This window comes from Eschrichtius robustus, chromosome 13 (assembly GCF_028021215.1).
Source record: "Eschrichtius robustus isolate mEscRob2 chromosome 13, mEscRob2.pri, whole genome shotgun sequence".
Taxonomy (NCBI): domain Eukaryota; kingdom Metazoa; phylum Chordata; class Mammalia; order Artiodactyla; family Eschrichtiidae; genus Eschrichtius; species Eschrichtius robustus.
In genome coordinates this window covers 94832640-94846745 of record NC_090836.1, presented here as the reverse complement: position 1 = coordinate 94846745, position 14106 = coordinate 94832640, and the positions used below count along the sequence as shown (strand labels likewise).

The following is a 14106-nucleotide window of genomic DNA, read 5'->3' as shown; positions in this document are numbered from 1 at the left end:
GCAGGCTGGTGGCTCCTGGGGGGTGGGAGATGTATTGCCAGTGCCCTGCCCAGCAGGAATGGTGGTGTGGGTCTCTGTGGTGTTCTAGGACTCCAAGAATGTACCCAAAGGCAGTTTGAGAGGTCTGGCCAGCATCTCTAGGGAAGTAGCACAATTTAGGAAGCGCATCTTGCTTTAAAGGATATGGGTCTTAGGAAATGGTGGCACACAGAGGAAGAAGCATCAACATTGAAAATATGAAGTGCAAACCCGAGGAATAGAAGTGGAATTTTATTATTCCACCTCTTAACCTAAAACCCAGTTGAAGAATTTATTGAGTCAGGTAGTGCTGGGCACAGTGATGACTAAGACTTGGACTTGCAGTGGGAAAGTGGATGTATACACAGATAATTTTAATACAATGTGATCATTTCTCTGATAGAGGCTTACGCTGAGCATATGTCAAAGCCTGGTGCTCTGGTAACATATATTCTGTGTGCCACTCTATCAGAGCAGTTATCACACTGTATTAAAATATTGGGGCAAGAGGTGCCATTCTGGTGTGACTGCCTAGGTTCAAATTCTGTCTCTACACCTACTTAGCTGTGTGTCCTTTGGGCAAGTCACTTATCTCCTCTGTGCTTCAGTTTTTCATCTGTAAAATGGGGATAATAATAGTTTCTCACAAGGTTGTTGTGAGTATTAGATGAGTTAATAGAGTAAATATAATATGCTTAGAAGAGTACCAGGTCCACGGTAAGCATATATAAGTGCTATCTGTTGTTACTGTGGTTGTTATAGTACCAAACAGGGGCACTGGAGACCATGGCAAACCCATGACCAGTTGTGGTACAGAGGTCAGTGTTACTGTATTCACCGAAAGATTTTTTTTTTTTTTTTTTTAAATTAATTTATTTATTTATGGCTGTGTTGGGTCTTCGTTTCTGTGCGAGGGCTTTCTCTAGTTGCGGCAAGCGGGGGCCACTCTTCATCGCGGTGCGCGGGCCTCTCACTATCGCGGCCTCTCTTGTTGCGGAGCACAGACTCCAGACGTGCAGGCTCAGTAGGTGTGGCTCACGGGCCTAGTTGCTCCGTGGCATGTGGGATCTTCCCAGACCAGGGCTCGAACCCGTGTCCCCTGCATTGGCAGGCAGATTCTCAACCACTGCGCCACCAGGGAAGCCCCACCGAAAGATTTTTTGCGGTGACTATGCCAGGTACTGCACAGAAGCAAATGAATGAAATGTTAACCGGCTATGTGACTGTGTACAATACGTGATGAGAGTCAATTATTTGGCAAGTGTGTAAGAGGAATATTGATGTGAGAGGCTTCAGTATCCCATGGCAGTTTCAGAGAAGGGATCTTGCTGTTGCTTTGGAGGCCCTTTAGCTTTCTTGACATTCTGAGTATAGGTTATGTATCTTACTTTAAGGTAGGACAGTACTTGACTATTTCAGATAGGTAGGTATCTTTCCTGTTTTTTTTTTTTTTTTTTAATGTGGGATCTTCCCGGACCAGGGCTCGAACCCATGTCCCCTGCATTAGCAGGTGGATTCTTAACCACTGTGCCACCAGGGAAGCCCTTTCCTGTTTTTTAAAAACCTCTAGGAGAAGGCATGTTAGATCAGAATCCATCCATCAATCCATTTTTCAGTCCTTTCTTACTTTCCTCTCTCCTTCCTTCTCTACAAGGGAAAAATTGCTAATATTTAAATCACTTTCCTTGTTCTTTATATTAAAAGTAAACTTCTCATGTTGTACAAAAGGCCTTACCCTTTTGCTCAGTCATTCATTCATTTAATAACATTTGAATGCTTACGACATGCTAGATGCCAGGATTATGGAGTTAAAGGAGGTTCTTACGGAACCCGTGAGGCTTATTGGGAGAGGTTTCTGGAACAACTATACATTAGAAGAAAAATTTGGTAGCACAGTGTATTATAAGGGTGTAGGTAGAGAAATAGGTACTTATACTGCTGGTGGGGTGAAAAGTCACAGAACTTCCACGAAGAGCTATTTAGCAATGTCTGTTAAAATGTAAAATACATATATTCTTTGACCCAGCAGTTCCATCTCTAGGAATTAATTCTACAGATACTCTTGTGTCTGTGTGTAAGAATATACAGTACAGAATTATTTGAAATAGCAAAAGTTTGAAAAAAATCAAAATGCTCTTTGACAGGAAATCTGTGAATTAAAATAAGGTATATTCTTAAAATGGAATATCATGCAGCCATTAAAAAGAATCAGCTCTATATAAATGCATTTAGAAGACACTAAAATACATTAAGTGTGAAAAGTCAAGGTGCTGAAAAGTGTATAGTTTGTTACTATTTGTGTAATGAAAAAAGTATATATCCATATACTTAGTATCCATATACTTAGTACACATAGACTCTCTTTGCCAGGAAATGTAAGATTCTGGTAACATTGGTTGCCTCTTGGGAGGGGTATTGAGTGATGAAGGAATGGGTTATAGGTGAAGATTTAATTTTCACTGTATACCTTTTGTGCCTTTTGAATTTTGTATTACATGCATGTATTGTTTTAAAAATAAAATAGTTTATTAAAATTACATAGGAGGGACTTCCCTGGTAGTGCAGTGGTTAAGAATCTGCCTGCCAATGCAGGGGACACGGGTTCGAGCCCTGGTCCGGGAAGATCCCACATGCCACGGAGCAACTAAGCCCGTGCGCCACAACTACTGAGCCCACGCTCCATACCTACTGAAGCCTGCACGCCTAGAGCCCATGCTTCGCAACAAGAGAAGCCACCGCAAGGAGAAGCCGGTGCACTGCAAAGAAGAGTAGCCCCACTCGCCGCAACTAGAGAAAGCCTGTGTGCAGCAGTGAAGACCCAATGCAGCCAAAAAAATAAAATTAAGAAAGAAAAAAATTACACAGGAATAAGTACAGGAGCTACTTTACTTATGATCCTTGAACTTGCTAATTTTCATAGAAAAATGAATAAAGTTATGTGTTAGAGAAAAAGTGCTAATTCTGCTTACCACAAGCAAAGAAAAAATAGTACTGGTGGTGGTACATGGTCATTTGAATTTTGTCTGTCACACTGTTTATTGGTATATAGGATGTTTCCAGCGCTTTTAACTATGTCTTATTATATTTATTATTAACTGTCTTATTCAGTAAGGATAAAACCTGATTATAACGAAAATGCTGATATGAAAAGGTGGATAAATGTAGAGATGAATAAAATGGAGGTGATGTTAGGAAATGGTAAATGTTGTATGTGTGTACGGGATGATTCATTCAACAACAGATGGTATAAAGGGCCAAGTGCAAATCATAAAATGAGTTGACAAGAAACAAAACAAGTCAGAACCACTACCATAAGCCTCTCTAGTTTTCTTAAGAAATGTTCCCTCACTAGAGGTGCACCCATGGGTTCCTTGGATTTTTTCACGTTGGAATTTTATGAACTAATGGACTTAGGAGCAGCCTTTCATTCCAGACCTAACCTGATGGTAAATAAAGGAGCTTCTGTACCCTGATAGGAGTGAGTACAGGGTTTCTGTGGCAGCATAATAGAGGAATTCTTAGCCAGCCAGTCTGGGATGGGCACAGAGAGAGCATTCTGCAGAAGCCATTGGTGAGTACTAAGTGAGTGAGCAGGGCTTAGGCAGGCAAAGGAGAGGGAGGCGCAGGCCATCCGGGCAGGAGAGGCAGAATGTCCAGGGATCAGGTATGAGAGGAACTTCATTGGGTCTGTGGGGAAGGCAGAGGATTTTCCCAAACTGTCTTTGGTAGTTGGTCCCTCTGCAGACAGCCATCCCCTTGCGGTCATGTACCATTGTTCACGAAGCTGACTCGATGACGGTGATTGGATTATCCTGCCACTCTTGGAGCATAACCTCATAGTGGTAGGGGAGTAGAGACACTGTCTTAGTTCATCCAAAAGAAAAAAAAAAAGAAAAAAAAAAAAGTAAGAGAGAACAAAGAAAACCTGTATTTGATTATGTTGTATATATGTAGATGTGCCTTCTAGCAGAATTACTTTTTTTTTTTTTCAGTTCTCATCCTGGAAGAAGCTTTACTCTATTTGGAATCACAGTTTGAGTGCTGCATGGAAACAACTTGAACCTTATGTTCCATTTCATTTATTTAAATTTATGTGAAGCACTTTCTACCACGCAGGCATGCATTTTGCTCTTCATAGCATGGAATGCTGTAACAAAATGTTTTGTCCATCAGGGGCTTTCTAAACATTTTACGAGCGTTTAAGTGCTTAATCTCCACAGTGTGCAGGGTAGGTGGCAGGTAGTCAAGTGATATTTTTTTCACATATCTTGCATATTCGCATGTTTTGGTTGTTCATGCCTCTTAAGGAGAAAGTTTCCCCTTTGAAGCTGAAATATCCTATGCTTTGAATCTAGTCAGAGACAAATTATTCTGGAAAGCTTGAACCAAACCTGGTCAGATGCTTCTGAGTTATGAGAGAGGGATTGAAATAAACTTTTTCAGCTAAAAATAATTTTGCTCACAAGTTACCAAAAATGGCCGACTAGAAATGCTTTTAAGATACTTGTATAAGCTACCATAAGCTGAAGGTCAAGAAAAAAGTTTAGAGCACGTTTTGAGAAATGATTGGCTCTATTTTGCCAAAGCTTTTTCCAAGCTTCTTATTCCATAATTGCCCTGGGAGACAAAAACTGGTGGAAAGTGTTATGCCTGAGATTCACTGGGGACCTAGACGTTCTTCAAGTGGAACATGTAGGCTGCCTGTTTCTTCTGACAGTAAACTTGTACTTCTGGGAGGCATTAGGGTTAGATGAAAATGGGACACTTAATTCTAAAGATATTGTACAATTACCTATGCTAAATAATTATTTAAAACCTATCTCCTGTTGCAGAACAGTTCTTACTCTCAGGGAATATTTGTTAGTCTTCACAGAGAGCCAAGTGCTGGGTCTTTAGCACGTGGTACTGCCATTGATGCTCTGTCGTCCTGTTAAGGTACTTCTCTGCATCTCACTGAATAGTGGAATTAAGAATCACTCACAGTTAGGGGCAGCACTTTCTATGTGCAGTATGATCAGTTGTCACTGGAGTTTATATTTATGCTTCATTCTAAAACCTCAGTGTACCTTACTGATTACGCAGAGGGTCCCTTTGCAGCAGTAGTTTGCACCACTGATTGCTGGTGGTAGCCTTGAGAAGGCATGTTGACTTCCCTTAAGGTTGCTTAGTATTGTAGAATAAAGTCTTGATTTAGAATAAAATTTAGAGCTTTTTTCCTCATAAAAATTGCTCTTTTAAATAGAGCCAATGTAAAGCCATGATGTTTTTCCTTCCTAAATTTAACACATATTTATTGAGCCTCTAATGTGTATGAGGTAATGAGAAGGGAAATTGACCGAGCTCATGTCAGAGGACCTCTGTCTTCCTTCAGTTAGAGAAGAACAGTAGCCTGTAGGCAGGGATGGTATTGACACTTTGAGATGGTGGAGAAATTTTAGAGGTAGGTGCTGTTCTAGTGTAATAAGCATTCATTAAAAAGTAGAATAGGGCTTCCCTGGTGGCACAGTGGTTAAGAATCCGCCTGCCAATGCAGGGGACACAGGTTCGAGCCCTGGTCCGGGAAGATCCCACATGCCGCGGAGCAACCAAGCCCGTGAGCCACAACTACTGAAGCCCATGCGCCTAGAGCCTGTGCTCCGCAACGAGAAGCCACTGCAATGAGAAGCCCGCGCACTGCAATGAAGAGTCGCCCCTGCTCGCTGCAACTAGAGAAAGCCTGGGTGCAGCAACAAAGACCCAATGCAGCCAAAGATAAATAAAAAAATTTTTAAAAAGTGCAATAAAAGGATTGCTAAGTCTCAGTTAAGTGCCAGCTTGGATTGAGGTGGTCTTGGTGATTTCTTAACTTCATCAGACAGTACTCAGAAGCCCACAAGTGTAGCTAAATGCACATCACCCTGGGCTGAGCATCAGTAAACTGGGACAGACAGGTTCAGGTGGAGGAAAGGGGTGGGAGAAGACAAAGGATAGGGAGCTTGTGACACGAGTTTGAGATCTTGATGTTAGAAGAGTTTCGGTAGTGATGATTCCTAAGGAATGGTAATCAAATGAATGATTGTAATAGAGGTCAAGTCCCCTGGAGATAAGTCGGTTGAAGAACTTGGAGGCTTTGGAAGGGTTGTCAACTTGAGGTTGAGGAAGTAGAATGATGTGTAAGCATTAACTCAGTAGTTCTCGACTGGGAGAGCTTTTGCCCCCCAGGGGATGTTTGGCAATGTCTGGAGACATTTTTGATTCTCCTAACTTGAGTTGCTGCTGGCTTCTAGTGGGTAGAAGCCAGGGATGCTGCTTTAACACTTGAAAATGCATGGGGCAGCTCCCTGCCATGAAGGATGATGTGGCCCAGAATGTCAATAGCGCTGAGGTTGAGAAACCCCGCATTAACTTTTAAGAGTTGTTGAGTAAAGGCAACAGAACAGATTATTTCTCTCCCCTTCCTCTCTGTTTCTTTACAGGGACCAGCTGTTAGGTGGAACTTTTTGACTTATTATAGGTGGCATACAGTTGTTACCCAATAAATGTTTGCTGAGTGATGAATGATATGAATTGATAGAAAGGCAGCAATGGGGAGCAGAAAGAATGCCAACTCCTAGCAATGGCCTTTAGGCTTTGGAAGACTGTGAGGTATACATATGGAAAAAATGAATTAATGTTAGGATGCAGGAGAAGTATTGAGAGAGTGAAGAAAAAATCAAAGCTGTAGAGGTGTGGAAAGGGGAGCTACCAAGGGGCCCAGTTGAGCTGGTCGAAAGGCAAAGAAGGGGGTGAGAAGGAGCAAAGATTTTCGTTGTATATAGGGTTCAAGAGTTCCAGGAGAGGTAGTTGGAGATGGGTCTTTTTTTTTTAAAAATACATTTGTTTATTTATTTATTTTTGGCTGCGCTGGGTCTTCGTTGCTGCGTGCGGGCTTTCTCTAGTTGCGGCGAGTGGGGGCTACTCTTTGTTGCGGTGCACTGGTTTCTCACTGCGGTGGCTTGTTGCGGAGCATGGGCTCTAGGCGCACGGGCTTCAGTAGTTGTGGCACGTGGGCTCAGTAGTTGTGGTGCACGGGCTTAGTTGCTCTGTGGCATGTGGGATCTTCCCGGACCAGGGTTCAAACCCGTGTCCCCTGCATTGGCAGGTGGATTTTTAACCACTGCACCACCAGGGAAGTCCCGGGATGAGTTTTCCGAGGAAAGTTATTGCAGGTTAGCAATCAGGAAGAACTTACTAACGTAGGAGCTTCTTAGAACTAGAAGAGCCCTAAAGTTCCTTTTGGAATGTTGGTGTGATAGAAATCTTAGTAGTTTCTGTTATGTTCTGGGAAAATTCTATACATGTATGTACATATAGATGTACATACATCTTTGTATACCTCAAGTCTCTTCATTGTTTTTCACTGAACAGAACATCTTGGAGGATATTTTGTTTCAGTTTGTATAGATCAACCTCATTCTTCTGAAATGACCACATAATATTCCATAGTAAGTTTTTTTTTTGTCGTTGTTGTTGATGTTTTTAAATCATGATTTGTTTAAAAATTTCCTATTGCTGGACATTTAGGTTGTTTCCAGTCTTTTGTTACTATAAGCAGTGCTGCTTATATATATGTTCTTGTGTATGTAGGTAAGTATATAGGGACAGATTCTGAGAAGTGGAATTGTTGGGTCTCTAAGGGTATGTTTATTTAAGCTTCTGATAGGTATTGCCAAGCAGCCTCCAGAAGTGTATACTTCTATGAACAACGAAGTAGAGTGACTTTTTCCTATCAGCTTGGCAAACTATGTTACCATACTTTGATTTTCACCAGTCCAATAAGTGAAAACTGGTACCGTGATCTTTTGTATTTTTGAAAAAGGATCTGTTTTTTAAAAAATATGTTTAAAAATTACTTGTATTTCTTTGTCATGAACTGAGGTTTGAAAGAATTTTTTTTTTTTTTTGGTAAGTAAGAACTTTAAAAAATTAAGGAAATTAGCTCTTGTCATTCATGTTACAAAATTTCTCTGTTTGTCATTTGTCTTTTGAGTTTGTTTATAGTATATAAATGTATGTGTATGTGTTTGTGTGTGTTTTGGAGCCAGATAAAAACATTTTAATGTAATCAAATATATAAGGTATTTATTTTTAAGCTTTTGGATCTTGTTTCTTTCTGAGAAAGGCCTCGTCTACTGAGATTTAAAAATAATGTTCTGTGCTTTCTTTTAGTACTTTAACAGGAAAAGCTGGATTTTAGTTTTGGTTCTATCATTTATTAGTTTTGTGACATTGGGCAAATTATGTAACCTCCCAGAGCCTCAGTTTCCTAAACTGGAAGGGTTTGATCAGATGATTTGTAACATTGTAGAGAATGTTGTAAAATTTCTTGTTTGCTTTTGAGTGGGGTTTACTTTTGTGTTGTGTGGGGATAGGGAGTTGAGGCAAGCAAAGGGAAAGATGAAAAGAGGCAGGCAGGCGGACATGGAAGGAAGATGGGCAGAAGTACAAAGGAGGACAGAGAGAAACCAGGAGTGCCAATGAGAAACAAAAAACCCAGAGAGGATAACAAAGGAAAACAGACACAAGGAAGGTAGATACTGAGAACCCTAGTGGGATGCATTTTTCCTATCACAGGAGGTCTAAAGCATTTTGGCCACTTTTGTTCATTCACTCTCCCTTCTTCCCTCCCTCCCTTTTTCCCCTTTCTTCCTCCTATCTCTGCCTTTTTCCCTTCTTTACTTTCTTTTTTTTTTTTTTTTAATGGTTGAAAAAAATTTCTTTTTAAATTTTACTTATTTCTTGGCTGCATTGGGTCTTCGTTGCTGCGCGCGGGCTTTCTCTAGTTGTGGCGAACGGGGCTACTCTTCGTTGTGGTGCGGTGGCTTCTCTTGTTGCAGAGCATGGGCTCTAGGCATGTGGGCTTCAGTAGTTGTGGTGCACGGGCTTAGTTGCACTGCGGCATGTGGGATCTTCCCTGGCCAGTGACCAAACCCATGTCCCCTGCATTGTCAGGCGGATTCTTAACCACGGTGCCACCAGGGAATTCCCCCTTCCTTTCTTTTTCTTTGAATAAGAAGTGTAATACAGAGGTTATAAATTAGCACAAATCATAAAGTACAAAAGTTAAGGCTTCAAAGTCTTACTCATGCTGCACGTATATAGCATTTAAAGCCAAGTGCTTTGAACTTCTTGGACATAAGTGTCTGTTGGAATTCTTATTATACTGATTTATTGTCTAGTAATCCCTTCCAGCTCTAAAATTCTGTGTTTAAATATAGTGTATATATTTTAACATTGTTATAAGAACTATAACATTTGCATTTCCTGTTTTTAGATCTTAAATGTGTAAAATTAATAATGTATTCCCACATGTTTTATATTTCATGTCTGAGAAGTTCTTCCCATAATTTATGCCTTTAAGAAATCGAGTTTCTGTCTTTGGACACCTGTCTTCTCTGAAATCTTGAGCTGAGATGTTTAACTTCTTCCGTGTCTGCCAAGTATGGGTAATTGTACCCATCCAACAATAAATAGTTAACCAAAATTCTTAAATGACAAATTCCTCTAAAGTATAGTGTTCAATTATTTCCATCACTTATTTTTAAAAAAATCAGCTCATACTTTGCCCTTAGACCCTAAGTGTGATTCTTTTTTCCTTGTTGCTTTGGTTGGGGGAAAAAAAAAAAATCCTGTGGTTACTACCATGCACCATTTGAGTAGAATACAGTCTTACCTTTTAGATGATGGTGATCTTCTCACAAACTCCTTTTTACCTTTTCAACCTCATGAACTCCCCAGAGCTGGCCTGGGACATGCTTATCTGTTGGCTTTTTCAGGTTACCCTGGAAAACAGATGACTAGACTTATTAAAATCATGGCTGACTATCATGGCAGTGGCTGTCACTGTGGGCTACTTGGAAAGGAAGTTATTGTGGTGATCAGAAATACATACCGAAGGAGAAGGGGATGAAAATGTAAGTGGCTTTGGCTGCTTAGCTGTGCTACTGGTAGCTTGGCTTTCGGGGGATACAGAGGTATCGATATCATCTTTCGGATTTGATCAAAAGCTTTCTTCTTTTCCACTTCTGGAGGATGGCTTCTTTGGGAAAGAATCACCTTCATTGATTCCTCATTTTGTGCATTTTAGATCCAGTCTCTCCATTTCATCCCCACACTCATTTTATGTAAAGTGAAACCTGATCAAGAGGTGTCGTTTGAGGTTCTGCTCTTTGTGAGGTAGTGTGGGCAGGAAGAGGAAGATCCAAGGGGTGTTCTGTACAGGGTTTCAATTCAGTTGTGTAGGTGATGTATAAACTCAGCCAAAATTAAATAACAGTTGAAGTTGGTGGTGTCAAATATGGTAAAGGGTCATATACCTTGCTAATTTGTTGGTGAGAAAGACTATATTTATTATAAAATTGTACCACAGTTGTTTTTCTGGATTTACTGTACACTTGGAAAGATGAAAACATAAAGGAGAATAAAAGGGGATCCAGAATGTAAGCTATGGCAACTGAAAAAGTTTTTATGACTTTTACATTTTTTAAATGAGGTTGTCATATTAATTATTTTAATTTAAACCTGGGAGGCCAAGGAAAAAGTTTCCTTTGGTCCTGGAAGCTGACTCAGACTTTACACTCCCTCCCCATCTCAGTTCCTTCCAATATTTACAGGATCTCCAATAGCTGGCTTCAGAAATTAGTTGCAAGAGGTCCTATGCATGATGTAATGTAGTAAATACTTAAAAAAATATTTGTGGAAGAAATAACTAAAGTCCTGTAGCGAAAGACAACACTCAGGAGTCCGGAGAATGTACAGAGACATTTTGAGTCTTTGTAGCTTACTTTAGAAACAGTGTTACTGCTGGCAGTTGGGTAGCTGGGAGAGTTGAAGGGGCTTTGCATCGGCTTTTAAAAATCTCCTGATGTACTTCCCTGATGACGCAGTGGTTATGAATCCACCTGCCAATGCAGGGGACACGGGTTCAAGCCCTGGTCTGGGGAGATCCCCCATGCCGCGGAGCAACTAAGCCTGTGCGCCACAACTACTGAGCCTGTGTGCCACAACTACTGAAGCCCGCACGCCTAGAGCTCATGCTCTGCAACAAGAGAAGCCACCGCAATGAGAAGCCTGTGCACCGCATTGAAGAGTAGGCCCCACTCGCCGCAACTAGAGAGAAGGCCCGCGTGCAGCAGCAAAGACCCAATGCAGCCAAAAATAAATAAAATAAATAAATTTAAAAATATATATCTTGAGACCTCTTCTGAAAGCAGCAGCTCTTCTATTCTCATGGATGGTCTGCCTGGTGAATTTGGAGGACATGCAGTATTTCTACCATGTGAATGTCTAAAATGACTGAAGAATCCAAGACTGACCACCCTGGAGTGTGTATTGATCAAAACCATTTGAGCTGTAGGCACAGGGGTTTGAAGGATGGCTGGATGTACAGAGACCAGGTAGAAGAGGATGCTCATGAGTTCCCTGTGTCTCATGACCAGAGCCAACTAATGATAGTTTAAATGTGACAGATGCCAGTGAATCCCTCTTGTTCCCTTACCTATCGATGTCTGAGAAGTTCTCGTTTAGGAAAGGTACCTGTTGTTACACTGCTCATTTTAGGGCAGTATCCTGACCAGGGGTCAGCTGCCTTTTCTTCAGGACCTCAAGGACTAATGTGTGAAGATCTGCATCCTTTTGGCTAGCAGGAAAGTGGATTAGAAGTCTAGAGTCTGGTTGCTTTCTAGTTTTGGAGGTTGAAGATGATTCGTCAAGATGCCAGGAAAGCCAGAGTGATGGCCCAGAGTCAGTAGTCCGGTTGGTATCATTTCAACCTTCTGAGATGAGTCCTTAATGGACACTGAGAACCTTATACCCGGTGTAAGTGCCCTTCTTTGGGCACTTTTTCGTTTTTCCTTAATCAGCAGTGTTTATAACATCATGATCATGTGAGGAGAGTGCAACTCCTCTTTCCCTGGGGCTGTTTTTCTGCCAGATTTCAGCAGGCTCATATTTCCTGGTGACATTTTTTTTTTAAGAGTTTCGTTCAAGCTGGCAGTGTTTTGCCTTTACAGCTACTCGCCTGATGGATTCTTGTTTACCCCGTATTGTGGGAGACACGTGGTGGGGGTGGTATCCCACCCTGGATAATTGTCTCGGGTCCGGGAACCCGTTGTTGTGTCCTTCATTAGGAGGAGAAGCGTAAGGAAGCAGGGAGAAGAAACTTTTGTTTGGGAGAAAATAAAACCCAGCTTTTCTGAGGCCAGAATGGGATCGTGTGTAATAAACTATGAATTCATCCTCTTTTTCCTCCTTCCCTCCCAGTTGCAGTTGATCTCACAACAGCTGTTTCCAGCTGTCCTCTGGATTTTGCCCAGGCCCCTTGGGATGGTTGCAATGACTCACACAACTGGGCTTTTTTCCATAATGGTCTGAATCTGCTTCTCAAGAAGTAGGAGCAGGAGCAGGAGGAGGAAGAGGGTGACTCTGGTTGCACTGGAGTAGATTTTCTTGTTGAGATTACTGTCTGCTGAGGGCTCTGGGTTTGATTTGTCCTCCTTTAAAATTAAAGCAGTGATCCCAGAAGCCAACACTGGTGGTGGAGGGGAGGCAAATGCGTTAGCTGGAGAATGCTTTTGGAGAAAACCAAATGTTCTTCTACTTTGCCTCCCTCCCCCGCTTCAAGACCTTCCATTTCAGAACAAACTGCATCTTTCCTTTTCAAATGGATGTAGGGTAGTGTGTGTAATGGGTGGATGAATGAATGATGAGGGAAACATCAGTTAAAAATGGGGATGATGTACTCTGCACTCAGCCTGATTCTTGGTGTTGATATTTTGTTGGTGGAATTAGTTTCTTTTCAGTTTTTCAAAGGGTCCTTCCTTTTCTTAACAGTAAACACTGCCCTTCCCCTCCCTCTTTCCTTCCATGAAAGCCACTCCTTCCTAGCTTGGGAACCTATACAAATGAGATATCTCAGTAGAGGAAAAAAAAAAAGAATCCTTTAGGTGTCTAAAAAAATTCTTACTTTTACCTCTTTGGGCTCCACACTCATGTTTCTAAAAGGGCAACAAGCTGCAGAAGAAATCTTCTAGACCTGCTCTGTCTTATACAGTAGCCACATGTGACTGTCGAGGGCTTGAAATACGGCTAGTCCAAATTGAGATGCTCTGGAAGTATAAAATATACCTTAGATTTTAAAGACTCAGTCTAAAAAAAAAATTTCATTGAGATTTAAAAAATGTCGACTATGTTTTTATATTGACATGTTGAAATGCTAGTATTTTGGATATGTTAGGTTCAATAAAGTATATTATTAAAATTATTCTCACCTATTTCTTTTTACCCTTTTAAATGTGGCTACTAGAAAGTTTTAAATTACATAAATGGCCCATATTTCTGGCTCTCAGGATATTTCTGTTAGATGTCGTGCTCGAAGAGAAGAGGAAGTTACTGAAGTACAGGTGTGCTCCTCTCTGGTAGTGTCTGTTTCCAGAACCTTGGAGGGACTTTAGTGATAGTTTGGGATTCACAACCTAGTGTGCTACAACATACCCACTATGTTAGTTATTTTTTGCTGTGTAGCAAATTGCCCCATACTTACTGACTTAAAACAACAAATGTTTACTATCTCACAGTTTCTATGGGTGAGAAATTTGGGAGCAACTTAGCTGTGTGGTTCTGACTCAGAATTTCTCATGAGGTTTTAGTCCAGCTGTTGGCTGGACTGCTGCCATCATCTGAAGGCTGGACTGGGGCTGGAGGAGCCACTTCCGAGAGGGCTCATCTCATGGCTGTTGGCGTGTGGTCAGCTCCTCACTGGCTGTTGGCAGGAGGCATGGGTTCCCTGTGACATGATTGTCTCCTTTGGCTCTTTGAGTGTCTTCCTTACATGGCAGAACTTCTCGGAGTGAGTGATCAAGTGAGAGATCAGATAAGAGAGAGAGCAGGTGAAGAAGTGCATTGCCTTTTATGATCTAGTCCCTGAGGTATACCCTGTCATTTCTGCTTTACTTTATCTGTTAGAAGCAAATGTCTAAGTCTAGTTCCTCCCAGGGGATGGAGAATTAGGCTCCACCTCTTGAAGGGAGTAGTATCAAAGAATTTGTGGACACACTTTGGAACTACTCTACC

The 14106-nt window shown here is 41.3% G+C and overlaps 1 protein-coding gene across 8 annotated transcripts in view; it reads left to right on the top strand.

Annotated features, from left to right (window-relative positions):
• Window positions 1–14106, top strand: part of RBFOX2 (RNA binding fox-1 homolog 2) — a 274079-nt gene that overhangs the window by 15839 nt on the left and 244134 nt on the right. The gene's annotated exons all lie outside the window — the stretch shown is intronic.